Below are 27,599 nucleotides of genomic sequence, written 5' to 3'. Positions count from 1 at the left end.
TCAAAAAGTGGGCAAAGGATATGAACAGACATTTCTCAAAAGAAGACATTCATACAGCCAACAGACACATGAAAAAATGCTCATCATCACTGGCCATCAGAGAAATGCAAATCAAAACCACAGTGAGATACCATCTCACACCAGTTAGAATGGCAATCATTAAAAAGTCAGGAAACAACAGGTGCTGGAGAGGATGTGGAGAAATAGGAACACTTATACACTGTTGGTGGGATTGTAAACTAGTTCAACCATTATGGAAAACAGTATGGCGATTCCTCAAGGATCTAGAACTAGATGTACCATATGACCCAGCCATCCCATTACTGGGTATATACCCAAAGGATTATAAATTATGCTGCTATAAAGACACATGCACACGTATGTTTATTGCAGCACTATTCACAATAGCAAAGACTTGGAATCAACCCAAATGTCCATCAGTGACAGATTGGATTAAGAAAATGTGGCACATATACACCATGGAATACTATGCAGCCATAAAAAAGGATGAGTTTGAGTCCTTTGTAGGGACTTGGATGCAGCTGGAATCCATCATTCTTAGCAAACTATCACAAGAACAGAAAACCAAACACCGCATGTTCTCACTCATAGGTGGGAACTGAACAATGAGATCACTTGGACTCAGGAAGGGGAACATCACACACCGGGGCCTATCATGGGGAGGGGGGAGGGGGGAGGGATTGCATTGGGAGTTATATCTGATGTAAATGACGAGTTGATGGGTGCAGCACAGCAACATGGCACAAGTATACGTATGTAACAAACCTGCACGTTATGCACATGTACCCTACAACTTAAAGTATAATAATAATAAATAAATTTAAAAAAAAAAAGACTTGTATTAAAACTCAAAGCCCATAAGGAAAAAAGAAGGAGAAAGACTTACTGTATATTGGAAAACATGAAATATGAAACACTATTAAAGATAATCTGCTTTTTCTAGTAATAATTAAACAAGTCCCTATATCCTGGTCATTATGGTTGATGTCACCAGTGAACGTTTCTTTTTGGTTAAGTATTTTTCCCTCAATAATTTTATAGTCTTATTCACACATATTCACAAGAATTAAAATGACACTGATTTAAATGTGCAGCTTGAAGATATAGAACATATTCCAATCTAATTTACCTGTCCAGGGGAGACCAAGGTGTAGTCAGAGAAGGACATGATGAAAGTGGTATTAAACATTTAAATTTTGTGAGTTTCCTTTCAAATCCTATTGCTTCATATTTCTGTTTACTCCTGAGCGAATGTGGGAATGCCAAATGCTAAATCAAAACTCCTGTTCCCCATCTGATGTTTCTAGTGTGACTATGGTGAATAGTCTAGGAAGAGGATTTCTGTCTTCCTGAATGCTTTCTCTAGAATTGGATGGCCCTTGGTATAAAGTGGCAAGAGCTAAGTGATTGTCTGAAATTGGATGATGTCGGAAAGCAAGGCTGGGGGCATAATGGTCATGGGCCTGGCTAATCATTAGTGCCTGGAAAGGTCAGACTGGGGCTGACATGCAGCTGGTATGCTCCAGGAGAGCTGTATAAATTGTTAAAATACTGCTTGGTGGTAAATATCTGATGACTGGAGCTTTTTCAGTGTTCTACTACCCTGCTTATAATCTGGAAACCAAAGGTCAATGCATGGCTTAGCAGGGAGCCTCTAGGTCCCTGACCTAGTGCCCTGGCCAGTGCTATTTCTGATGGGCTGCTGCCTGTGCAATACCATATATTAAATATTGTCTCTGAATGGGACCCACTAGAATTGAATTTTTAAGACCCTCATGTTCCATCCTAACCTTCTCAGTTTATATGTTACCAAATTAGGAAATACATTGCTCCTCGCGTCCCACTCCACGCACCCTGGTGTTCAGGGTATCAAGTTTTGATCTTTAATCTGAGTAGAGAGTTTTGTTAATCTCTTAGGGCTTTATAATCTTCATAGCAGGGGAAAAAAGAAATGTGATTGTTTCATGCCAAGCTGCCTAGGAATTCCGTTTTCCCCTTAGAACTAGGCTGAGGAAGAGGAGGGGTTTGAGAACCTTTAAAATCTTTAACCTCCTATCCCAATCACCAGGCAAAGATTCAAACAGTGTCTCTGATCAGCTTTTTTTAAAAAGTCCTTTCACTTCTCTTTGGTTCATGACTTCACATTTCAAATAGTCCTCAGGTATTAATGAAAATTTTAAACTTAAAGTATGCCCTCAATGGTGTTTCTTTGTAGTGGTTTTATTTTCTAGGAAACAGTTAATTTAATGCCACTAGCTAAAATCCTGCATGGAAAAATGAATGAACAAACAAATAATAGTTGGAACCTGTTATGATTTTTTTCCTAGTTCAATTTTTCAGTTGGGTTGGTTCTTTACTAAAAAGTAAATATGGTATTCAAGGACTCCCATGTATTGTGGGCTGGAAGTATTAGGTTGGTGCAAAAGTAATTGTGGCTTTTGCGATTACTTTCAATGGCAAAGACTGCGGTAACTTTTGCACCGACCTAATATTTCCCCCACAACTCGCCTCCTGCCCATGTTGCACTGTGGGCAGGAGTTAAGGGAAGGCTGAGTCATTTGGAGGGGGCAGGTGTTGGTGGTGGATGGTTGAAGGCTGATGGAATGGTTTATTTGCAGCCTCCATCCAATTGACAGATCTCCAGGTTGCTGGGAAACAAAATCATGGAGATCGCCAACTCCCTGAAATAAGCAGTCTTCGCTCAGAATTCTTTTTTCAAATGGAGCAAAGTGCTCCTTTGCTCCATCTAGTTCTTTCTTTCTATTTTTTTCTTAGCTGAGAGAGATGCTAGTTCTTAAGAATTTCAAGATAATTTGTTGTCCGTTCTAAAAATATTGGACAAAAGGGAAATGGTGTTTCTATCTTCTCTTCCTACGTTCTAGAGAAAATTTTAATTAATATTCAAATTATAGCAGAAACTGCCTGATCGATTCCCCTTTTAGTCAAGAATTTATTATCAGGGAATTAGTTTAACAAGGCTGTTTTGTAAGAGGCTGTGGTTACATTCAAAAATTAGAATGGAAACAATGACTCGTAAAAATTCAACATTTTATTTTATTATTTATTTTTGAGAGGGAGTTTCGCTCTGTCACCCAGGCTGGAGTGCAGTGGCACAATCTTGGCTCACTGCAAGGGTTCAAGCGATTCTCCTCCCTCAGCCTCCCAAGTAGCTGGGATTACAGACGTGCACCTCCGCCTGTATGATTTTTGTATTTTTAGTACAGAGGGGGTTTCGCCATATTGGTCAGGCTGGTGTCTGCACTCCTGACCTCAGGTGATCCACCCGCCTTGGGCTCCCAAACTGCTGGGATTACATGTGTGAGCCACTGCACCCGACCAAAAGTCAACACTTTAAACTACCACTTACTGTATTCACTGTGTCTATGATTGGACATATCTTTCTGGGTGGCCACAAAATTATAAAATGGATACAGAATAGTCTCTTCAAAAAATTAAGGAAGTTCTTTCTAAAGCAGAGCCTTTAGGCACCCGCCTGCAGCTCAGAGCCCGCGGGGACTCCGGAAGCCGCTCCCAGGCAGCGCGCGCCAGCAGGGGGCGGCTACAGCTCGGGCTCAGGCGCCGCTGGCTCGCGGGTTCTCTGGGCCCGCCCAGGATGCCCCAGGATCGCAGGCGCGCAGCCCGCCTGGCAGCGCTGGCCGCCCTGCTCCTCTGGAGAGAGAGAGGGTAGCTGGCCGGGGCCCTCCGCAGCCACCGGGGATGGGGCTGAGTCAGTTTTTGCTTGTAGTGCGGCCGCCGCCAGGCAGACCGCCTGGCTTGGCCGCAGTCACCGCGGCATCTGGCCCAGGTTCTGCGAGGTTGGGGTCGCTGGCGGGCTTGGAGGTTGCCTGGCGGCTGCTGCCTGCACACACACAAACAATAAAAGCGGCTGCAGCTTGGGCAACCAGGAGGGCTGGTGGGGCATGGCCTAGGAGGCCGTGGGATTGCGAGCGCGCGCGCGGCCTGAGAGTCCGTCCCCTTCGCCGGGCCTCCCCTTCGGCTTCTCTGCCGGAGCTCGGGACCGCTGGCCAGGTGGTCCAAGGGAGCCCAGACCCCACTCCGCGGCCAATAGAGATGGGGCTGAGCGGCAAGTTCTCAGTTCTCGCCCCTGTGCAGCCGCCGCCAGGCAGACCACCTGGCTTGCCCACAGCCACGGTGACATTTGGCCCGGGTTCTGCGATCCAGGGAGCGCGAGCGAGCTTAGGAGTTCCCAGACAGCTGCTGCCCGCAGGCGGAGGGTGGCAGCAGCTTGGGCGTCCAGGCGGGGGAGCATGGCCTGAGCGGCCTCTGGATCACCAGTGCACCGAGCCTGAGAGTCCGCCAGGCCCTGCCCCCTCCTCTGCCAGAGCTCAGGACCGCTGGCCAGGGGCCCTCTGCAGCCACCGGGGATAGGATTGAGCGGCAGGTTCCCGCTCCTGTGCAGCCACTATGGGGCAGACCATCTGGCTGGGCTGCAGCCACCGGGACATCTGCCCCCGGTTCTGAGGTGTTAAGAGTGCAGGCGGGCTTAGAGGTTTCCCATAGGCTGCTACCTGCACACACAGGGTGGCTGCAGCTGGTGAGCCCAGACGGGCTGGAGGGGCATGGCCTGGGAGGCCTGGGGATGGCCAGCGCGCCCAGCCTGAGGGCCCCCAAGTCGTGCATCCCGCTCAACTCCTCCACCTCAGGGAGACAGGAGCCGCTGGCATGGGCAGTCCGCAGTCACCTGGGATGGGTTTGAGCAGCAGGTTCTCAGTTCTTGTTCCTGTGCAGCCTCCAGGATGTCTGGCCCAGGCTCTGCAATGCCGGCGGCGCGAGCGGGTTTGGGAGACGACGGGCGGCTGCTGCCCGCACACACAGGGCAGAGGACAACTGCACCTTGGCCTGGGCAGCCTCTGGAATGCGTGCCCGCCAGGCCTGAGGGCCCCCCCTGGCGGTGCCACCCGCCCCGCTCCTCCTCTGCGGGAGCCTGGAGCAGCTGGAATGGCCGCTCTGCAGTCTCTAGGGATGGGGTAAGTATTCTTATATCATGCATGCACACAAAAAAGGTAACTATTATGTGAGGTAATTAGTATATTAATTGACTTCATTTTGGTAATCATTTCAGAATGTGCATACATATAGAAACATCAGATTGTAAACTTGAATATGTACAATATTTCTCAAATATACCTCAGTAAAGCTGAAAAAAAAATAACAGGATTGAAAGGATAAACACACAGTTCTATAATAGTAGTTGGACACTTCAATACCTCATTTTAATTAATGGGCAGAAAAACGAGACAGAAACTTCATGAGAAATAGAAGACTTGAGCAACAGTATAAACCATTTAGAGCATGTACAGAACAGTCCACCCAACAACAGCAGAATATACATTCTTTTTGAGTGGATGTGGCACTTTCTCTGGGATAGGCCATATCTTCATCCACAAAAATATGTCCTAATCATTTTTAAAAGTTCTAAATCTTACAAAATATAATTTATAACCACAATGGAGGAAACAACAGATAAGTGAAAACTGAAAAATTCACAAATAAGCAGAAATTAAACAATATACTCAAACTACCAGTGAAAGAATAAATCACGAGTGAAATTAGAAAATATCTTGAGACAAAATAAAAACAAAATATACCAAAACTTAGTGAATGCAGTGAAAGTAGAGTTTGAAGGAAAATGTATAGATATAAACAACTACATTAAAAAAATAGCAAATCAGTAACTTCACTCTATACCTAAAGGCAGTTTAAAAGCCAGAGAAAACAAAATATGAAGCTAGCAGAAGTAGAGAAATAATAAAGATTAGAGTATAAATCAGTGAAGTAGACGGTTGAAAAGCAGTAGAAGAAATAAACATAGCTAAAAGTTAGTTCTTTGAAAAGAATAATAATTTCACCTCAGTAGCCTAAGATTCTTCTTTAGGAACGTAGAGAAAGAAGAACAGCTTAAATCTAAGAAACTAAAGAAAGGAACTAATAACAATTAGGGCAGAAATAAGTGAAATTGAAAACCAAAGAGAGAGAAAGGGAAAGAGAAGAGAGAGTACAGATTACTAACAGCAGGACTGAAAGACAAGCTATCAATACACATTATAGCATAAATAAGTAATGCTACAAATAATTTTACACACACAAATATAATAGATGAGATGAAAAAGAGAAATTCCTCTAGAGACACAACACATACTGCCAAACCTCACTGAAGAAGAAACGGTAACAAATAGTCCTGTATTAATTAAGAAATTGCATTTGTAAATAAAATCTACCAAAAAAATCTATTCACATGTTCTTTCACTGATTTCTATCAAATATTTGAAGAGTACATGATTTTGACAGTACACAAACTTTTAGAGAAAATAGATGAGATGGGAGCACTCCCAACTCATTTTATAAGGCCAGCATTACAATAACACCAAAACCAAAAAATGATATTGAGAGAAAAGAAAACTATAGACAAGTATCAGTCATGGACATATATGAAAAATGACAACAAAATATTGTGATATCAAATTGAATATCTACCCATGTAGGATGATTCATTATGTCCAGTAAAAACAAAGCTGATTCACTATTAAAATCCAATCCAAGTAATCTGCTATACAAAGACTATTTTTAAAACATTTCTTCTCAAGAGATGCAGAAAGAGCATTTGATGAAATCCAACATCTATTTCTGACCAAAACTTTCATAAAATTAGGAATAAAAGAACTTAGGATATATGTTTAAATCTGTATACTATATGATGATTATGAAATGATTTTTCCTTAAGAGTGGGAACAAGTCCTATTCAATATTGTATTACAAGATTTGCAAAGTGCAACAAGACAAGAATAAGAAATTAATAACATACATATTGAAAAGGAAGAAGTAAAACTGCCTGTATTTGCTCATAAGACAAATGTTTATATACACAATCCTACAGTATTTACAAAAAGCTTCTATAAAAATACGTGAAATGAATAGTGTTTTATTATCAAAGGTCAATATAGAATGTCAATAATTTTCCTATGTGTTAGGCATTAACAGTTGAAAAAACTAAATTACTGTTTAAAATAGAAGCAAAAATTAAGTACTTAGGTATTAATGTAACAATGTAAGTGCAGGATCTATATGCTGAAAATTATAAAATATAAATGCAATAAATAAGAGAAAATTTAAGTAAAAGAGGGGAATTAAATATTTATGAATTCATAGTCTCAATATAGTTAAGCTGCCAGTCTTTTCCATTTCTATTTGTAGAGTTCCTGCATTAACAGTGAACATTTCTGCATGCTTTTTATTGGTAGTTGGAAAGCAAAAGAACTAGAATAGTCAAAGCACTTCTGAAAAAAAACCAAAGTTACAGGACATACACTACTGATTACAAGGTTTACTATTATGCTACAGTTCTCAAAATATTGTGGTTTTGTTTAAATATTGTTAAAACACTAGACACATAGACCAATGGAATGAATAGAGACCCCAGAAATAGACCCACACAAATATATTCCATTGCATTTTGAAAAAGGCACAGAGGAAAAGGGGAAAGTATAATCTATTCTCTAAATGGGAATGTAATAATGGGATTTCCCCATGTTAAAAAAAAAAAGGGGGAACCTTAATGCATATTTTACAACTTTTACAAATGTGGACTGAAGTGGACTATATAAAAGTGTAAAGTATACAGCAATAAAATACTATCATAAAACAGGGGATATTAGATATGACTTTGGGGTCGTTGATGAGTTTTTAGATAAAATACCCTACACATGATCCATAAAAGAGAAAATGAAAAAATACACTTTATCATATTTGAAAATGCTCATTCTGTGAAAGAACCATTACAAGAGCAAAAAGCTAAAACAATCAGGGAAAAATATTTTTAAGTCACTGTGTTAGTCTGTTCAGCTGCTGCTATGAAGAACTGCCTGAGACTGGGTAATTTACAAAGGAAAGAGGTTTAATTGACTCACAGTTCCAGATGGCTGGGGGAGGCCTCAGGAAACTTACAATCAGGGCAGAAGGCAAGCAAACATGTTGTTCTTCACATGGTGGCAGGAGAGAGAAGTGCCAAGCAAAGGAAGAAAAGCCCTATATAAAACCATCAGATTTTATGAGAACCCATTCACTATCATGAGAACAGCAGCAGCGGGGTAACTTGCCTCCATGATTCTATTACCTTCTGCTGGGTCCCTCCCACAACACATAGGGATTATGAGAACTATAATTCAAAATGAGATTTGGGCAGGGACACTGCCAAACCATATCAGTCACATATCTGGTACAAGCTTTCATCCAGAATAAATAAAGAACCCTTAAAACTCAACAATACAAAACAAACAGTCCAATTTAAAATGAGCAAAAATTTTGAGCACATACATCTCAAAAGAAGACAGACATGTGGCAAATAAACATATGAAAACATGTTTATTGTTATTAATTAATAGGGGAATGCAAATCGTAACTACAATGGGATACTACTACCTGCCATTAGAATGGAAATAAAAAATTGAAATATCAAATGCTCCTGAAAATGTGTAGCAACAAAGATTCTCTTTCATTACTGTTGGGAATGTAAAATGACATGGTCACTTTAGGAGATAATTTAGCAGCTTTATATTAAGTAAAACATATGTCCAGTGTGAGGTTCAACCATTCCATTCCTATATATTTATCAATGTATAATGAAAACAAATTCACATAAAAGCCTGTAGGCTGGGCAAATGTTTTAGCAGCTTTACTCATAATCTCTAAAACCTGGAAACAACCAAGACGTCTTTATTTTTTATTTATTTTTTTTCTTTTTTGAAATGGAGTCTCACACTGTCACCGGGGCTGGAGTGTAGGAGTGCAATGTCGCGATCTCGGCTCACTGCAACCTCTGCCTCCCAGGTTCAAGGAATTATTCTGCCTCAGCTTCCCAAGTAGCTGGGAATACAGGTACCCACCACCACACCCAGCTAATTGTTTTGTATTTTTAATAGAGACGGGGTTTCACTATGTTGGCCAGGCTGGTCTCAAACTCCTGACTTCATGATCTGCCCGTCTCAGTTTCCAAAGTGCTGGGATCACAGAGGTCAGCCACTGCACCCAGCCTAACCAAGACATCTTTCTACAGGTGAATAGACAGACTATTGCATCAATACCATGAACAATAAAAAGGAACAGACTATTGACTTACACACTAGTAGAGATGAACTTACATGTATTATGTATGTGAAAGAAGTCAGCCCCAAATGTCTACATATTGTATGATTTCATTTGTATAGCATTCTGGAGAAAGCAAACTTATAGGTCAAGAAAACAGATCAGAGGTTGCCTACAGTTGGAAGAAAGGGAAGGGTTGATCACAAAGGCATCACACAGAGAATTTTAGGGTGATTCAGCTGTTCTCTGTAGTGCTGGATGGTGGACACATGTCTCTGTGGGTTTCTCAAAACCTACTAAATCCTACACTACAAGATCTCATCCTTATTTTTTGCAAATTAAAAAAAAAAATCCACTAGGAAGTCTAAGGTTTCCAGGAGGATAAAGAAACTCATCAAAGACACTTTGGAAAATGGTATTTTGATTGGCTACTCTAAGGTTAAGACTAAACAAGCTTCATAGAAACACTCTACTTTGGCTAGTAATTTTGTTTATGACAGGGACAAATGATAATTCTGACACCAGGCTAGAATAAATGAGTAAGTAAGTTGTAGATAATGTGAGCTGGAATTTTTATTGTTATGAAATGACTTTTTCTTGTAGTGTTGAAAATGTTTTTTTTTTTTCCCCCAGTCATGTGTTAGTTCTCCCCAGGATTCTCACCAACCTATTCAAGTATTTTTTTAAATACTTGCTCTTACGATTTTAATACAAAAACACCTCTGTTTTCAGCCCAGTTGGAGAAGCCTCATTACTATCACATCCTTTGTGTTCTAAATGAAAGTCTGCACATACAGCAACAAATGAGCATGTGAAGTGTTGGAAAAGTATAGTAAGGAAGTCAGACTCCCTGGGGAGTTACACAGTGGTGTGTGTCTCCTATACTTCTCATCTGCCCTGGAGAGAGTGCTGCAGAAGCCGCCAACCAGAAACCACACCCAACAAAACCAAACCTAACGGAACACCAGCTTTCTCAGCCAAAGAACCTGGAAAATAAGGGTACAGCAGGGAATACCCACCTGACTGTAGCCAAATATCAGTGGAAAAACCCCCAAACATCATAGTTCAGTGGAGTCCAGTGTGGAACTGATGATCCACTTCACTTCCACGGAGTGGAAGAAAGCAGCAGTGCTCTGATTCCTTTGCCTGATGGTATCAGTGGGGACAGGAATGGAGATAAATCTTCTCTCTCCCACATTGCAAAACAAGGTGGCATTCTGGTATTTTTATCAAGGTCATGTCAACAGACCAAGAAAGAAGCTGTTCTTCCATTTTCTGTCTGGTGAAAGCAGACAGTTCTACAATTCCCTTGCCAAAGTAGTGTCTGGAGGTGCCAGAGGTAAGCTTAGCCTCAAATTCATGCAGCAACATTGAGACTGAGGCAGGGTGAGGTACGCTAGTGTCACCTTCCTAACCCTGGTGTCACTGAAGTCAAGCAGGAAGCTGAGCCTCTGCTGCACCCAGTGCAACCACACTGACAAGATGGCATCATCTCCAATTTCCCCCAACCCCATTTCTGGTGTCAGTAGGACCCTGGGGTGAACCAAACCTCCACACTGACACAGCTGCAATGAGATTGAGTGAGGTGGCACTAGCAGGCAATTAGGAGTTCTTTTGAAGCAAATGAAAATCTTGAAAATCTCCACCAAAAAATGAAAGTTATAAGAATTAACCAAATGGAAATTAAAAAATTAAAAAATAAGATAACTGAAATAAAACTTTACTGGATAAGCTTAATAGTAAAGAAGAGAAAAGAGAAGATAGAATCAGTAAACTTGAGGACAAATCAGTAGGATTTACTGATTCTATTCTGAACAAGAGAGCAAAAATAGATACAAAATGAAACAACAGAGAACACCCTTGGGGACCTGTCAGGCAGCATCATAATACTGAGTCTATGTATCATCAGAGACCAAGAAAGAGAGTGGAAAGAAATAGTGGCGCTGGAAAAAGAGTCAATAAATTGATATCTGAAAACATCTTAATTTTGACAAAGACACAAACCTAGAGAATGAAGTAGCTGAGTCAATACTAAATAAGATAAACCTAAAAGAACTCATATTAAAACATATCACATAAAAATTTCTGAAAACAGAAGACAAATAAAAATTCTTGAAAGCCTACCCCCCAAAAACTATATGGACTTATAAAAATAAAATTCAAATGGCAACAGAGTTCTCATCTGAAACAGTGTAGGACACAAGGATGTGTCCCAACATGTACGTCCTGAAAGAAAAAAACTGTCAAGTGCAAACTCTGTGTCCAGCAAAAATAACATTAAAAAAGAAAGGAGAAATAAAGGCATCCTTATGTGAAGGAAAACTGACACAATTTGTGTTTTACCAAAACTCCTCTTAAAAAGCTGAAAATTAAGTCCTTTAAACAGGAACCAAATGATATCTGAAAACTGCTTGGAACTTCAGAAAGAAAAGAATAAGAGAATGGGAAAATGTAAATGGATGCCATAGGTTATTCATCATCTCAGAAGTTTTTAAAATCATATTTGATGTTTACACTAAAATTATAACACTGCCTGTTGTAGCATCCAGTGTATTGGATGTGTTACTCAGTGCAATTCTATTTTTAAAAGCAAGGAGACTAAAAGGACTTAAATGGAAGTAAAGTTTCTACACTTCATTTAAAGTGGTAAAACATCAATGCCAGTTGACTTTGGCATCAGTTACACATGTATAACAATAATAAGGTAAAGATAGTAAGAAAATTATATAGAGATGTACTAAAAACAGTATAAATAAATCATTATGTAATCCTTAAACTACTTCAATAACTCACAATAAGGTTAGGAAGGAGAACAGAGGAAACAAAGAGAATGAACAAGCAGAAAATAAATTATAAAGTAGAACACCTAGGCCTTGACATATATATTACAGTTATCTTAAATATAAATTTTGTACATGTGTCAATTAAAACACAGGAAATACCAACCTGGACAAAGAAACATGATTCAAAAATACATACGCTACTGATCTCAATTGATGCAGAAAGAGCATTTGCCAAAATATAGCACAGTTTTACGATAAAAACTTTCAGAAGCCTAGACATACGAAGAAATTTCCTGAACTTTATCAAGACTATTTATGAAAAACAAACAGTTATGTCATGCTTTTTTTTTTTTTTTTTTTTTTGAGACTGAGTCTCCCTCTGTTGCCCAGGCTGGAGTGCAGTGGCCGGATCTCAGCTCACTGCAAGCTCCGCCTCCCGGGTCTACGCCATTCTCCTGCCTCAGCCTCCTGGGTAGCTGGGACTACAGGCGCCCGCCACCTCGCCCGGCTAGTTTTTTGTATTTTTTTAGTAGAGATGGAGTTTCACCGTATTAGCCAGGATGGTCTCGATCTCCTGACCTTGTGATCCGCCCATCTCGGCCTCCCAAAGTTCTGGGATTACAGGCTTGAGCCACCACGCCCGGCCTGTCATGCTTAATGATGAAAGAATGAATGGTTTTCCCCTCAGGGTGGAAACAAGGCAGAGACGTCTGCTCTCAACAATGCTATCTGACAGAGCACTAAAAGTTCTAAGCAGCACAATTGGGCAAAAAACAAGCAAGGCACACTGATAGGAAAAAAAAAAAAGAAAGAAAGAAGGAAAGTGGCATCTATTGCATATTACACTATAGTATTTGTAAAGTCTCAGCGAAACTAAAATATTCTTGTAGAAATAATAATACTTAGCAAGTTCACAGGATAAATGATCCATCCTCCAAAATTCCTCATATTTCTATGAACTAATAATGAATGTGTGGAAACTGAAAATACCTTTACAATTGCTCTAAAGAAAATACTTAGGCAAAAATCTGACAAGACATGCAGAATCAAGATGGCAAAAATGACAAAATGTGCATGAAAGAATTGAGAGAAGAATTAAATAAATTCAAACGTACATTATTAATGGTTTGGAAGACTCAAGATAGCAAAGATGTCAACTCTCTTCAAATTGATGGGTAGACTTAACGACAGTCATATAAAAACTCCAGCTACATATTTTTTTATGCATACAGATAAACCTATTTTAAGTTTATATGAAAAGGCACATGATATTGGTGGAGAGATGGAGACATAAGTCAGCAGAACAGAAAAAAGAACTCAGAAATTGACACAAGTAAATATACTCAACTCATTTTTGACAATGGTAAAAAAGCAATTGAAGGAGAAAGAATAGTCTTTTTAACAAATGTTACTGGAGAAAACAAACATTTATAGGCTCAAAATCTCAGTGTAAACTTCGTACTTTATACACTAATTAACTTGAAATGGTTTGCAAACTTAAATATAAAAGGTTGTACTGTAAACCTTTTAGGAAAAAAGTTCTAAAAAAATTATTGGGATCTAGGGCTAAATAAAAGTATTTTGTTCTTATTTATATGTACCTTTAAATGTTTTCTTTTTCAGTAAAAGATCAGTGTGTGCCTGTACTTATTCTAAAAAAGAAAAAATATTTAATGTGCTTTTCCAGGTTAATAGACAAATCAAATAGACTCACTTTCTTTATGAACCCATAGTGTATCACTGATCTAGCCATTATTGTTTTCCTGAGAGGAAAATTCTCTCTACACTCATCACATTTTTGGAACATTTAGAGTGGAACCAGAGGGCCTTAGGTGAGGTGAACGTGCTGCCAGTGGAGGTGAGCAGGGAGGAAATTTCCAAACCCAAGCAGTGGCAGAAATTGCTGGAGAGAGAATAGTTGCTTCGGCAAGTCCAGAGATCACTTGTGATGCACCCTGCTCTGCAGAATAACAGAAAAGAGCAGTGTATTCCAGCCAACAATAGAATAGGTGAGAATAATCCAATGATGTTACAACACACACACGTATATACACACGCACATGTGTATACAGACCTGTGCACATATACACACACAGATATGTATAATATGTGTGTATTTATAACTGAAGTTAAACCATTAAGCAATAAATGTGCAGTTCTATTTTTCTACCCTCTCTTTTCTAACATCCTTCAAACAGGTGATGTTTTGTAAGATTTTCAATTATTTTCAATAATTTAAAAAAATCACAAACAGAACAAATATGCAGGCTGAATTATTTATCAATCCCCTATTTTACATGTGTTTGTAAATAAGCAATGTATTGTATAGAGATTTCAACATCTTAGATGTTAAAGTAAACATATAGCTGCTCCTCATTTTTACAAGAGTGGATTTACAGCATTTGTGTGCAAGTTGTATATTTAAATTACTTAAAAATAACATCTTCTTTGGTAATCATTTTTAAAACTAAATTTGTGGCACATTAGAAAGAATGTTTTTAAGCAATTTTTAATAGGGGCCACAGTCAGTACCGGGAGTGTGGTCAGGCATGCCTCCCTCCTCACTGGGCCCACCAGAAGCGTTCAGGGTTCTAGGAGAAACATGCGCAGGTGTGCAGAGGCTGTCACAAGGGAAGAAGGGCCAGGGAGGGAAACCCAGCACAGGGGGCCTGGCCTCATAGGGGAGTCAGAGAGTCATAGGGGAGTCAGAGAAGGTTTTCTGAGGAAGCTTTGTCCAAGTCGAGATCCTTCCTGTTCCGTGTGCTCCAGCACAAGGCCTGCAGGAGGAGCCCCATGAGCAAGGCCGACCTAGACCAGCTGGGTGGATTCCCTTGGCAGTGAGGGGGAGCATGGCCTGAGGAACTGAGGGCAGTCTCAGAATGACAGCATCAGAGGAACTCTCACCGTTTCTATCATGAACGTTACAGTTTGATGTCAGCATGGGGGTTGTGATTGGGTGATCTTGGGAAGGGTCTGTCAGCAGGTCGGGGGCTTGTTCTACGTTGGAAGCTGTCTGATGGAGGAGGCTTTTCTATTGTTCAGTATCTCAAGGAATCTTATCCAGAAGAGGGCAAGAGGCTGCCAGGAGAAAACCACTGCGGGGAATGAGGTAGATGTCGCTCATTTTCACCAAGTGAGTGCAGTGCTAGGGATTTTAGGGGGTGGCAAAGTGGCCTTAATATATTCTCTCTGGGCAGGTCTCTGTTAGACTCACTGTGGGTGTCTCCGTGGGGATCTCTGAATTGCTTTTGAAGTGTCTCTGTGTGAGTCTCTGTCGGGAGTTTCTGTGTGGAGGTCCCTCTGCGGGGTCTTCATGGGGGGATCTCAGTCAGATTCTCTGTTGGGGTCTCTGGGGGTCACTGTGGGGTTCCTTTGCTGCAGGTCCCAGGATCCTGGGTCCCATAGGAGTTGGGCCCACACTGGAGCTGCCCAGGTCACCACCCCAGACAGGATTTGGCTCCAGTAGTAGCCTGGACACCCAAAGTGACACCAGGGTGTGTTCAAAACAGGTCCCCAGCTTGGGTCCCGCCAGGCCTGGGCACAGACCTGTCGTCTTGTCCTCAGCCTCCACAGCCCCTGCAGGTGCAGAGTTCTCCTGGGCAGGGCGCCTGGGCAGAGCCTTCTGAGGAACTCGCTCCTGCCTGCCCTGCCCTTGTTCCTGCCTTCCCTCGGGATGGCCAGGAAGGACCCAGCACCAGGACAAAGGGAGTGCAGGACTAGACCCTGTGAATACTGTCCCTGCCAACCATATGACCAGATTCTCTGAGCCCCAGTGTGTCCCCTGCAAGCCCCTGGGCCCGGAACCATAGATGTGCTTTTTAACCCAGGCCAACCCTTGACTTCTGGGTTCCCCTCCCCCAGCAGTGGCACTGACCACTTTTGCTTGTAATGGTCACCACACTGCGAGGACCCTGGTTACAGCTATGGGCAGCTTGAGGATCCTGCACTTGCAAACTTATGCCCGTATTACCTAATTCTTCTCCCACCTTTCACCCTGGGCCCTAAGGTCTCCTCCTGTGGTTCCTGACCACAGAGTCCCACCAGAGGATCAGGCAGCAGCCCTGGGTGCCTCCTGAAACAGACACCCCACACTAGTGGGCTGGGAGAGGGCTCTGGGGAGTGAGGCAGGGGACACCAGACAAGAACCCAAGACCGAGCCAAGTGCTGGCGGGGCCCCAGTCCATCCCAGAACTCAGCAGGCAGGAAAGGGTCTGGGGAGGGTGTCGTCTCTTCCCCACCAGGAGATCCCAGAAAGAGTAGTCCTGCCTCTGACCCAGGCCAGCACAGGACACCCCCACATTCCCAGGCTACTGTGGGGCAGGGAGGTTTCTGGGATCCATCACTCCTGGAGCCTACCACCACCCCAGTCCGTGAGACTCCTGCAGACCCAGCCCCTACAGCAGCACAGAAATCACCTTAGAACTGGGGATGCGGGGATGCAGTAAGCCAGAGTGCAGGTGGGATCTCCAAAGGGTTTGCTGTCCTTACATGTCCTGAAGGCTCTGAGTCATGATCCAGTTTGGAAACCAGACTCAATGTGGGGACAGGGAGAACAGGGGGTCCTCCAGGTCCTTGTCAGCCTCCTCCTGGCCCAGTCATTCTGGGAGCCATACTCAGGAGGAGCTGACACAGAGCCCTTTCCTGTGCTCTAGCATGGCACAGACAGAAGCCACCACCTCTGCAGGGAAAGCAGGTATATTGGGAACTTCTCCGTGGAAGTCAGAAACACATGGGAACTGTGATCGCCTAGTCAGGACAGGTTTGTTGTGTAGGTGTCCAGTGTTATTTGAGTAGAACCCCCTGACTCTCCCAGGAGAGGTGTGAGAAGCCTGAGCTGGTTCAGAAAGCAAGGCACCTCTGTGTAGACCTCAGTTCCTGTGGCTGTGGATGGGGCCACCGGAGGTGCTTGCCACTCGTGGCCTGTGGTGTTGGGGACCAGCTGGGACATAGTCTCCCTGGGAGATCGGGCCCATCTGCTGTCTCTGTCTCTGATGCCCTTGTTTTTGACAGGACAGTTGTGGCCCTTGGGGGTGGCTTTGGGGCTGCAGGCCAGGGCTCTCATCTCTCTGTTATGTTCCTGGTGGTAGTGACTCCCGTGGCAGCAGGAAGGCACATTCTCCTGGTCATGGAGGTCGCCTTTGTGGCGATTAACTTCTGAGGGACCACATCCCTGCTGAAGCCTCAGTTTGTCCACCAGGATTTGACCCACAACTTTGATGATGGCCTGGGCTTCATCAGCCATGCTGTCCATAAACAACCTTGGTGGGCCAGACCTCCAGCTCTGGACAGCATCTGCCCCAGGCTTGCCTTTCTGCAGGACGTCTTCCTGCCCTGCGCCTCTTTTCCTGGTGTGTAGACCCTGTGGACTGTGACTGATCTTTCTCTGGATGTTGCTTTCTGGTGGTGCCTGTCTCTCCTCCGACTGAGGCTGGTTGTATTTCCTTCCTTGTTTGTCTCCTATTTCCCCGGTGTGAGCAGAGCGGCTCCTCCCATTGGCTTTGGAGGTCCTGGGTCCCTTGGACCTGTGTCCCTGCTGCCCTGGTCTGGGCCTTCTGTGGGCTTCGCCCTTGTCCACAGAGCCCAGCGTCTTCTGACTCTTCTGTGGGGCCTTCACTTTTGGGCTCACAGGCTCCTGCTGCCCCAGTCTGTCCCCTCCCTTCCACAGGAGGGCACATGGCCACTGGCAAGCTTTCGTGTTCCTACTGGACACATTCTGGGAGGTGGAGAGTGGGTCCTGAGTGGGTGGCCTGTCTGTGACTGGGAGCATATCCATGTGGCAGCCTGAAGGCACAGGCCTGTGGGACCCTCCTGGAGGAGGATGCTGGAGATATGGCCTGGTAGCTCTGCTCTGTCTACCTGCACTGAGAGTGTAATCTCACTGACCACCTATGCTTTCAGACACAGCTGCCCTGGATCCTGAGCAACACAGATTGTAGACACTGAGAGGTTACTAGTGGTCCCCAGAGTTCCTGTGCTCCTCAGATGCACCTGAACACTTCCCAAACTTGCCCTCACACTGGCTCCCAAGGTGGCTTCCCAAGTACGGGGCTTCTCCTCCTCAGCCTCCAGTGCCTCCAGGGCATCTCTGGTCCTCGCCCACTGGGACCCTATGCTGAGCTCTTGCAGGGCTCTACTATGACAGGGGTCTCCTGGGGACATGCTCTCAATCTCAAGTTATGCCTCATTCCCAGCCATTTCTGAATCCACACTCCCCTCAAGGTTGGGTTTCCTGGACCCCAGGACAGTCCCACTCCACCAGGTTCTGCCTACAAGGCTGCACATGGGGGACTGAGAGGACGCCCTGTCCTCCTGTCCAGTTGGAGAGGCCTCTGATTGCTCATGGGTGTCAGCTGACTGGGACCCTCTTGGAGCCCTCTGGCCTTCCTCCTGCTCAGGTGGTGGGGCAGGGACAGGGCAACTCACAGTGGGGACTGACTTGCCTGTTGTTCTGTTGTCTCCTGGACCATTCTGGGGAGGTTTTCTCAATAAAATGGCAACCTTGGCTATAGATTCAACCCGAGATTCCAAGGAGGCCCAGAGAGAAAAGGTGGAGTGTGGGAGCAGTGGGGGCTGAGCCTCACCTGCCTGGATATTTATGGACCCCAGGGACTAGAGGTCTGGACCCCACCTGTGCCTCACACGGAACCTGAAAAGATGTGCTTCCAGCATCTGCCGGGTGCAGGGATGAAGGAAGGAAAGTTCCTAGGAGGTGTTCACACGGGCTTTCCCACCCCTCCAGGATGTCAGCTTCCCCGGTTTCCTGTGGGTGTCAGACTTGGGAACAGCACATTTGGCCATGAACCAGGAGCAATACACAGACACGGGAATCCAGCTCTCCTTGATCTCCCCCACCTTCCTGTCCAGATGGACCTGCAGCTTGTTTTCCAAATGCTTCCTGTCTGGGTCCCTGGGTGTGGAACTTACTGATTGGTACTTCCAGGGCTTCCTGAAGTCACCGTCTGCCTCCTCCTCGTCTTTCTCCAGAACCTTCGCTGAAGTCCTTCCTGTGCCGTGATCCTGGCTTGGTTGTGGCTCTAGTTTGGACCCTAAGCACCTCTTCCCAGAGAACCTTCCAGAGCTCCTGAGCCCTGTCTTCTGCATATCATTCCTGGCCTTTTCTTCAAATTCAGAAGCCTAGGAGGGCAAAAGGGCCCGCTGTGTGTCTTCAGCCTGACTCTGGGTTTTCCCTGGGAATTCCCCTTCAGGCTACAGCATGTCTCCAGACGGAATCTGCTGGGAGGGCCACAGGACTCCTCCTGGTGCATGGCACTACTTCCTTGCCACTGGTGCTCTGGGACCTCAGGGCTGGTGGCAACCCTGGGAACGATGGGGGCTGACTTGGGGCTCTGGCAGGCTGGCCTCTCCTTGCAAAGGTGGTCAGTGGGCTGGCTCAGGACAGACTGAGACTTTTGGAGGAGAAAGGAAAAAAACTCTCTTCCATTTTGGTCACTTCTGCAAGGGCCATTCAAGATATTCCTTTCCAGTGGGGTTGACAGACTGTCCTCTCCTGGGATGTAGGGCAAGATGCTCCACAGACCCTAATCTGGGGTGGAGAAGAGCATGGTAGGCTTGGCACGGGGGTGAGAAGTTGGCCTGCATCTGGATCCCAACCAGAGCGGGGGGCTGGGACTGGGGCCAGGTTGAAGTGAAAGGTTGGGGCTGGGCCATGTGTGGGGCTGGAGTTGTGCCTGGGAAAGCTGTGAGGATGCCTCAACTTCAGGTTCACCTGGAAGAGAATTGGAGGCTTTATCCAATGGTTCAGAGTGTGCATTCTATGAGGAAGGGTTTCTAGAAACCCAGGCCATGGCCACCAGGGACTCACTATTGAAAGAGGGGAGGTCTCAGAAGAGCTGGCTGCATTTCTGCTCTAATTGGTCCCCCATGGCCGTGATGTCAGAGACCTGCTGAGGACCAGGCAGCTGCTGTGGTTGGGTTGTCACATTCCAGAAGGGATTTAGAGTCGTGATGTCCCACTCTTTCCCCAGTGATGTCATCTGCAGGTAGTCTGCTGCCCCCTATCTTTCTCCTGCCACATCTTCATCACTGCTCTCTTGGTGATGAGAGTTTCCAGCAGCTTCTGCATGTCGGGGTGGATGAATGTGCAGGCACCTACCTCCATCTGCCTGGGTGTGGGGTCTCCCCAGAAGGAATACTCTGGGGGGTGGTCGGGAAGATGCTGTTGCTGGGATTTGCCATGTGAGCAGGTGGAGAGGCCCCAGGTGGTGGCAGCCTCCCTCCAGCAGGAGAGGTCCCAGATGGGATCACTGGAGCACCCAAAGCCGGAGATCACCCTGGTTGGAGAAGGCAGCCCCTGGTTGTGGAAAAGGCAGCTCGGGGGGACGGGGCATACTGTGGAGCCACACTGAAATCCAGCCAGGCCGGAGCTGGGTGGAGGTGGAGAGGAGGCCACGGGAAGAGGGGGCTGTGGTGAAGGAGGAAAAAGCATATGTAGCCAGGGTGCAGGTCATTTTAGGGGAAGCAAGGGCTCTGGTGGCCTGGAGGCACTCAGGGTTGAGTGTGGTCCAAAAGGCTCTGAGAAGGTCGATGTGCCTGGTGATGGGGTGGAGGTCTGAGCAGTTGCCGGAGCCTTTGGAGACAAGCTGGGGGGAGATGGATCTTGCATTCATTTCCTATGTAGCTGCTGGGCCTTAGCAGGTGCTGATTTGTACATGTCACCTGGGGGACTCCACCTAAGGGCACGTGGGAGTCGCCTTCCCCAGCAAACTTTCCCAGGTGGCTGCTGGAGATACAAGGCACAAGCTGCAGCCAGGGGCAGGTGGGACTGGGAGGTTGGGAAGGCTGGGCACCTGGTACCCACAGCTCCTCCACCTCCTCCACTGCTGGCTTCACAAAGGTCTGTCTATGCCTGCCCCAGAGTTTCAATCCACTCCTACCCCCTTTCCACGACCTCCCCCTCCCAGGTCACCACCAGGCCCTAGGGTTGTATCACAGGCCCTGGTAGAAAGGAGGACATGGAAAGAAGGGTGAATCTCCTCATCTTTCCAGAAGGTTGATCAGGTCCTGAGTCTCCTCCAGCTCCCTTAGGAGGATTCTGCAAGCTGGAAGTCAGGAGATGGGGTTACAGTGCGGAGGGCGGTGCCAGCAAACCTCACAGGAGGCTGAGTGGATGTCTCTTTAGGGGACATCACGGGGAACTAGACCCTGAAGCCCACGCATTTTTCTCCAAGACCACATGACCCCAGTGGTGACAGCAAGGTGTGCACTGTGCAGAACTTTGTCATTTGCAAAACGTGCTTCCACATACATCCTGTCATGGGTGTCACAGCCATCTTGTGGGGAGAGCGGACAGGGGTGGTCTCTAAGAAGAGTCAGCCATGGCCGAGGAGAACCGCTGTCTACATGGACCTGGAGCCTCCCCGACCTCCCCCCATATCTTGGAAGGCCTTGCTCCCTTCCCCCACAGCGCCCCCTTATGGGCAATACCGATTCCCGGGCCCATGGCTTCATTCCCACAGGGAATCTGAGGAGGCCCCGGGTTCTGATTTCCCTCCCAGGAGCTTCCTCTCAGGCCTCTGCAAATGACTTCCTCAGGGACAGGGGATGCTCAGTCACCTCTGGGGAATCCGCGGAGCAGTAGAGCCTCACCTTTCAGAGCTAGGATCTTCTTCCTGCTCCTGGGCCTCCCAATCTCTTCCTTTGATGGTGAGAGGCAAGCAAGAGTGAGGGGCTGGGACCAGTTCTCAGTCTCCTCTCCCCAGGCCAGCTGCACACACGCAGTGCTCATGAATGACACAGCTTTCTGCCTCTAGCTCAGGGAGCTCTGTGTGCGTTTCTTTTACTCATGTTTCATTGATGAAATGTTTTCTGATTTCCTTCTTAGGGAAATGCAAGTGGGGGTTTTGTGTGTGACTCCACCCTGGATGTCTCCAGTCCCTGCTCCTCTGCTGAAGGCAGACCCAGGCTCAGGCCTACAGGTGCCTCTGAGCTGCCAGTAGGATTCTGCTTCAAAGGAGGCCAGACACGAATCCAGGCTCTGGCGGGAGGCTCTCAGGGTCACAACACGGCTCCCCGATTACCCCACACAGAGGAGGTTGGGGCCCCAGGCACCTGCCTCAGAAAGAAGCTGATGAGCCAGGACTGGGGCCTGTCCTCCCACAGAAATCTCACCCCTCTCCTGATCTGGTCCTTGCAGCTGAGTCCAATGTTGATTTTTGCCGATGCCTCCTGCGCATGTCACAGATGGTCTGGGAGCTGGGGATGGAATCGTCCACCCACTCCCACCCCTGCCTGCCCTGCCCTTCCCTAGAGGGATGATGAGATTTCCCATCGCAGAAGGGTCTCTTGTTGCTTAGGAAAAGTGGGAATGAGGGGAGGAGAAGAAAGAGTCTTTCTCTGTGGGGCTGGGCTGGGGGCTCCTTACCTTCCTGCTGCTCCTCTTCCTCCCATGTGGGGGTGAGGGTGGGTCACAGGGGAGGTAGGAGAGTAACAAGAATGGGAACCCCCAGCTCCACACTCAGGTGAGGATGAAATCCACAATCAGGGAGTGGAGCTGGGGCCCAGCCATGTGGCACTAGGGCTCTTCAGAGGAAAGAGCATTTTTTCCATCTGAAGCGCAATGTCACCTTCAAGCAACTGAGACCTGGGCATCACTTTTGGGACTAGAGACTGGGGCCCAGGCCTGCATCACAGAGCTGGGGACCTCCTCCTCACCAAGGGCTCCTGACAGCAGGGCAAGGGCAGTGGGAGGAGGAGGCTGAAGCACAGCCCCGCCCTCAGGTCCCAGTTCCAGTCCCTCCACCCTCCTGCGTCCCCCAGATCTTTTCTTCCCTCTCCAGTTGCTCACCCTGTCAGAGACAGCCCTGGGTGCATTTTCTATTCTGTTTCCTGGAACACAGATGTGACCTGGCTTTGTGGAGATGTCTGTGCCAGTTCCCCAGTTTCCCACGTCTTTAAGATCCAGACTTCTCCCTGGAGTTTCTGTTATTTCTCCCGTTTCTTACTCCCAGGATCTCTTTTGTTTGCAGTTCTAGCTTTCCCCCTTAATATGTTCTTACCCTGCATCAACTCAGACATAGAACTTACATTATTTGTATTTAGTGATCATTGTGTATTTTGGTTACAATTTTCATAATTTTTAAATGTTTAATATTTATTTTTGTGGGCACACAGTAGATGTATATGCTAATGTGGTACATGAGATACTTTCATACAGGCATGCAGTGTGTAATCATCACGTATGGTAAATGAGGTGTCCATCACCTCCAGCCTTTTTCCTTTGTGTTACAAACCATCCAATTATCCTCTTCATTTTTTAAATATGCAATTAAATTATTATTGACTATAGGCATTCTATTGCTGTCAAATACTATAAATAGTCGGTTTTATTCATTCTTTCTAATTACCTTTTTTATCCCTTAACCATCCCCACCTCTCTGCCACTGCACCTTCCCAGCCTCTAGTAATCATCCTTCTACTCTGTATCTCCATGAGTTTGACTGTTTAATTTTTAGCTCTCACAAATAAGAGAGAACATGTGATGTTTGTTTGTCTTTCTTTGCCTAATTTCACTTAATGACCTCCAGTTCCATCCATGCTATTGCAAATGATAGGCTCTCATTGCTTTTCTGTGGCTGAAGAGTGCTCCACTGTGTATATGTACCCTTTTCTTTATCCTTTTATCTGTTGATGGACACTAACTAGGTTGATTCCAAATACTGTCTATTGTGAACAGTGCTAGAAGGAACATGGGAGTGCAGGTATCCCTTCAATATACTGATTTCCTTTCTTCTGGGTATGTACCCAGCAGTGGGATTGCTGGATCATATGGTAGCTCTAGTTTTAGTTTTTGAGGAACCTCGAAACTGTTCTCCATAGAAGTTGTACTAACTTGCATTTCCACCAACAGTGTATGAGGGTTCCCTTCCCATTCTTGCCAGCATTTGTTATTGCCTGTCTTTTGGAGAAAAGCCATTTTAACTGGGGTGAGATGAGATCTCATTGTAGTTTGATTGCCTTTCTCTGATATCAGTGATTTGAGCATGTTTTCATATACCTGTTTGCCATTCATATGTCTTCTTTTGAGAAACGTCTGTTCAGATATTTTGAGTAATTTTTACTTTTTTATTATTTTATTTTAACTTCTGGGGCACATGTACATGATGCACAGGTTTGTTACATAGGTAAATGTGTGCCATAGTGGTTTGCTGTACCTATCAACTCATCATGTAGGTATTAAGCCCGGTATGCATTAGCTATTTTTCCTGATGCTCTCTCCTGCTTCTGACAGGCCCCAGAGAGTGTTGTTCCCCTACCTGTGTGCATGTATTCCCTTTGGTCAGCTCCCACTTACAGGTGAGAATGTGTGGTGTTTGGTTTTCTGTTCCTATATTAATTTGCTGAGGATAATTGCTTCCAGTTTCATCCATGTCCCTGCAAAGGACATAATCTTATTCTTTTTCAATGGCTGCGTTGTATTCCCTGATGTATATTCCCTTTAACCAGTCTATCATGGATGGGCATTTAGGTCGATTTCATGTCCTTGCTACTGTGAATAGTGCTGCAATGAATATATACATGCATTCATTTTTGTAATAGAATAATTTATATTCCTTTGGGTATATACCAAGTAGTGGGATTGCTGGGTCAAATCGTATTTCCTGTTCTAAATCTTTGAGGAATCACCACAATGTCTTCCACAATGATTGAACTGATTTACATTCCTGCAAACAGTCTAAAAGTGTTTGTGTGTCTCTGCAACTTCACCAGCATCAGTTGTTTCTTGACTTTTTAATAATTGCCATTCTGACTGGCATGTGATGGTATCTCATTGTGGTTTTGATATCCATTTCTCTAATGATCAGTGCTGTTGAGCTTTTTTACATAATTTTCTTGGCCGCATCTATGTCTTCTTTTGAGAAGTGTTTGTTCATGTCCTTTGCCCACTTTTTAATGGGGTTGCTTGTTTTCTTCTTGTAAGCTTCCTAAATTCCCTTTAGATTCTGGATATTGGATCTTTGTCAGATGGATAGATTGCAAAAATTTTCTCCCATTCTGTTGGTTGTCTGTTCACTCTGATGATAGTTTCTTTTGCTGTACAGAAGCTCTTTAGTTTAATTAGATACCATTTGTCAATTTTTGCTTTTGTTACAATTGCTTTTGGTGATTTCAACATAAAATATATGCCCATGCCTATGACCTGAATGGTATTGCCTAGATTTTTTTCTAGGGTTTTCATAGTTTTGGCTTTTACATTTAAGACTTTAATTTATCTTGAGTTAGCTTTTATATTGGTTGTAAGGAAAAGATCAGTTTTAATTTTCTACATATACCTAGCCAGTTTTCACAACACCATTTATTAAATAGGAAATCCTTTCCCCATTGCTTGTTTTTGTCAGGTTTGTCATCTTGCCTAGAGATTGCACATTGAATTACCATTTGGAGGTCATCCCTCCCCACCTGGAGTGGATCAAAAGTAACAGGGGCCAAAAGGAGAAAGTTTGAGCCTTGCCAGGTGAATATTGGTGTTGAACAAAGTGACTTGTGTCTGTTTTGTTACATGTATTTTGCTTTGGCTGGGAAGGAAAATATTGACTTGATTCCCAGTGAAGCCTATTGGGCAGCATCTTGCAAAATTGAGAAGCTTTTGCCTATGGGTCCCTCAAACAGAAAATGATAATTTTATTTTGTAATGGAACTTGGCTCCCATAGCTATGATATAGTAAGCGGGGTCATCAAAGCTACTTTGTCTTTCTGAAAGCTGCCTAGAAAGAGAACCCAGAAACCTGATATGCTGGCAAAAGGAAAAAGGGTAAGAATTTCTTATCAACCAAGTTTCTTGTCTTTCTCTCTCAGTGTGTCTCTCTCTCCCTCTCCCTCTGTGTGTTTGTGTGTGTGTGTGTGAGTGCAAATGGTAAAATGGACTGTCTCCTCTGCAAAGGTTTGATTAATAGAAAAAAGAGTTTGTGAGACTCAACTTTGGCTGTAGTAAATCTGGAGCACTTTGTGTTAAGAATTTGTGTTTCTGCTTTTTTCTTTAATGGAGAGGGAGGTATCACAGGAGAGAAGGTGGGCTTAGGACCCCTATAAGCCTGCTTTTCAAGTTAGCCTGGCAGCTGGTCACTTACAAACTTTGCTGGGGGTCCCTGCACCAGTGCCATATGAAGTTTCTCTCTTTTGGTTTTATGTCCTTGAGAGCTTAACCTTGTGACCATGTGGGGATACTTTCTCTTAGTCTCTGCCATCCAGTGGACATGAATTTGGGGATTCATGTCATAGCCCTAAAAATTATCTTGAGTCATTAAAAGCCTTTGCAAGGTTGAAATTGGCACCTCTAAGCTCCTTCTGGGAAGAGCAACAGAACCTGCTGAATCCTGTAGCTCAGTAACCAAGAATTTGTCTTTTGACAGTGGCTGCCCCAGGTTCTATTCTTGGCTTTGGGAATGATTTCTTTCTGGTTTGTTATTTGTATAACTTTGCCATTTTTTGAGGGTTCCCCACCCCATGGATAGCTTCTGATTTCCTGTCTTGAATTTTCTTTTCTCTGAACTACCCTGGGAAAATTCTAAATCTTGTTTTAAAATAACTGCTTATCATCTCTTTGAAACTCTTCATGAGTTCATGTTTAAGTTATAACCTTAGTTAAAACTTACTAATTTCATGTGAGAAGTTGCCTGATATAGAATTCAAAAGCCAGAAATGTTGGCTATCCTCACTAGAGCCTGGTAATGAGATATTTTAAAAGTTTTTTTTTTAAACAAAAGAGCTCTATGGTTAAGAGTGGCTTAATTAAAAATAGATATCCAGGGTTGGATGGAGTAACCCTGGATAAAACTTCAGGAGGCCAAAGTAGGAGGTTTGCTTGAGAAGGAGTTTGAGACAAGCCTGGAAAAAATAGACCACATCTCAAAAATAAATAAATAAATAAATAAATAAATAAATAAATAAATAAAGTATCCAAACTATATCTATTTAAAAGGCCTTTATCTTTTCTTCTTCTTGATGCATGTCTTTGTGGAAAAAGTGTTTTTCTTCTGAATTGGTTTTCTCCACTTTTTCTTCTTGCCGCTCTTGAAACCCACATGGGAGAACCTAGATAAATTTTAACAGCCTGGGACTCATAGGGAAAAGCAGAGGAGGCATCACACATCCCATTGTGGGAAAAACCTCCGTTTTCCTCATGAAACCCCAGGAACTGCAAGTTAATAAATCTCCCTCGAAATCTAAGTCTCGGTTCAATTTTCAATTTTACATTGTGTTACCTGAGTTTTTTTTTTTTTTTCTTTTGGGTGTATCAGCAATTGCTTCACATTATGGGAGAGCTTTTAGCCATGGTTTGTGATAACCAGATAGGAAATCCACTACAAGGGACTGCTAATGGCAATTAGGAAGAATACTTGGCTCCTTGTATGCTTGGATCAGAGAAGCATGCTCTTGACCACCTAGAAGGTATGGAAACATCCCTACCCCCTACTGTGAGATGATAATTCCAAGGGGGATGGGCCAGTTACAAAATTGGCTAGTTGGCTTTGGATTGTCTTGCAATAAAATGCAGGGTAGAAGCACTGCAGTAGCTTCTTCTGTAGTATTTCCCTCTTTTGGGGGGAATCCAGGATCCCATATAAAATGGCACCCTTAATTTGGGGGATCTGTTTTTGCCCTCCAGCTGTGCCTGATTATTAGACTCTAGAAACTGCATACTTTTCCAGCCCTGTTTCTCAAAGGGCTCCAGCCCAAATC

The 27,599-nt window shown here is 44.6% G+C and overlaps 1 pseudogene; it reads right to left on the bottom strand.

The window, feature by feature from the left end:
• Positions 1–16,742: 16,742 nt before the first annotated feature.
• Positions 16,743–20,364, bottom strand: LOC139358370 (spermatogenesis-associated protein 31E1-like; annotated as a pseudogene).
• Between the last annotated feature and the right edge of the window lie 7,235 nt (positions 20,365–27,599).

This window comes from Macaca nemestrina, chromosome 15, assembly GCF_043159975.1.
Source record: "Macaca nemestrina isolate mMacNem1 chromosome 15, mMacNem.hap1, whole genome shotgun sequence".
NCBI classification, from domain to species: Eukaryota; Metazoa; Chordata; class Mammalia; order Primates; family Cercopithecidae; genus Macaca; species Macaca nemestrina.
The sequence above is the reverse complement of the archived record's forward strand: the minus strand, read 5'-3'. Positions and strand labels throughout refer to the sequence as shown.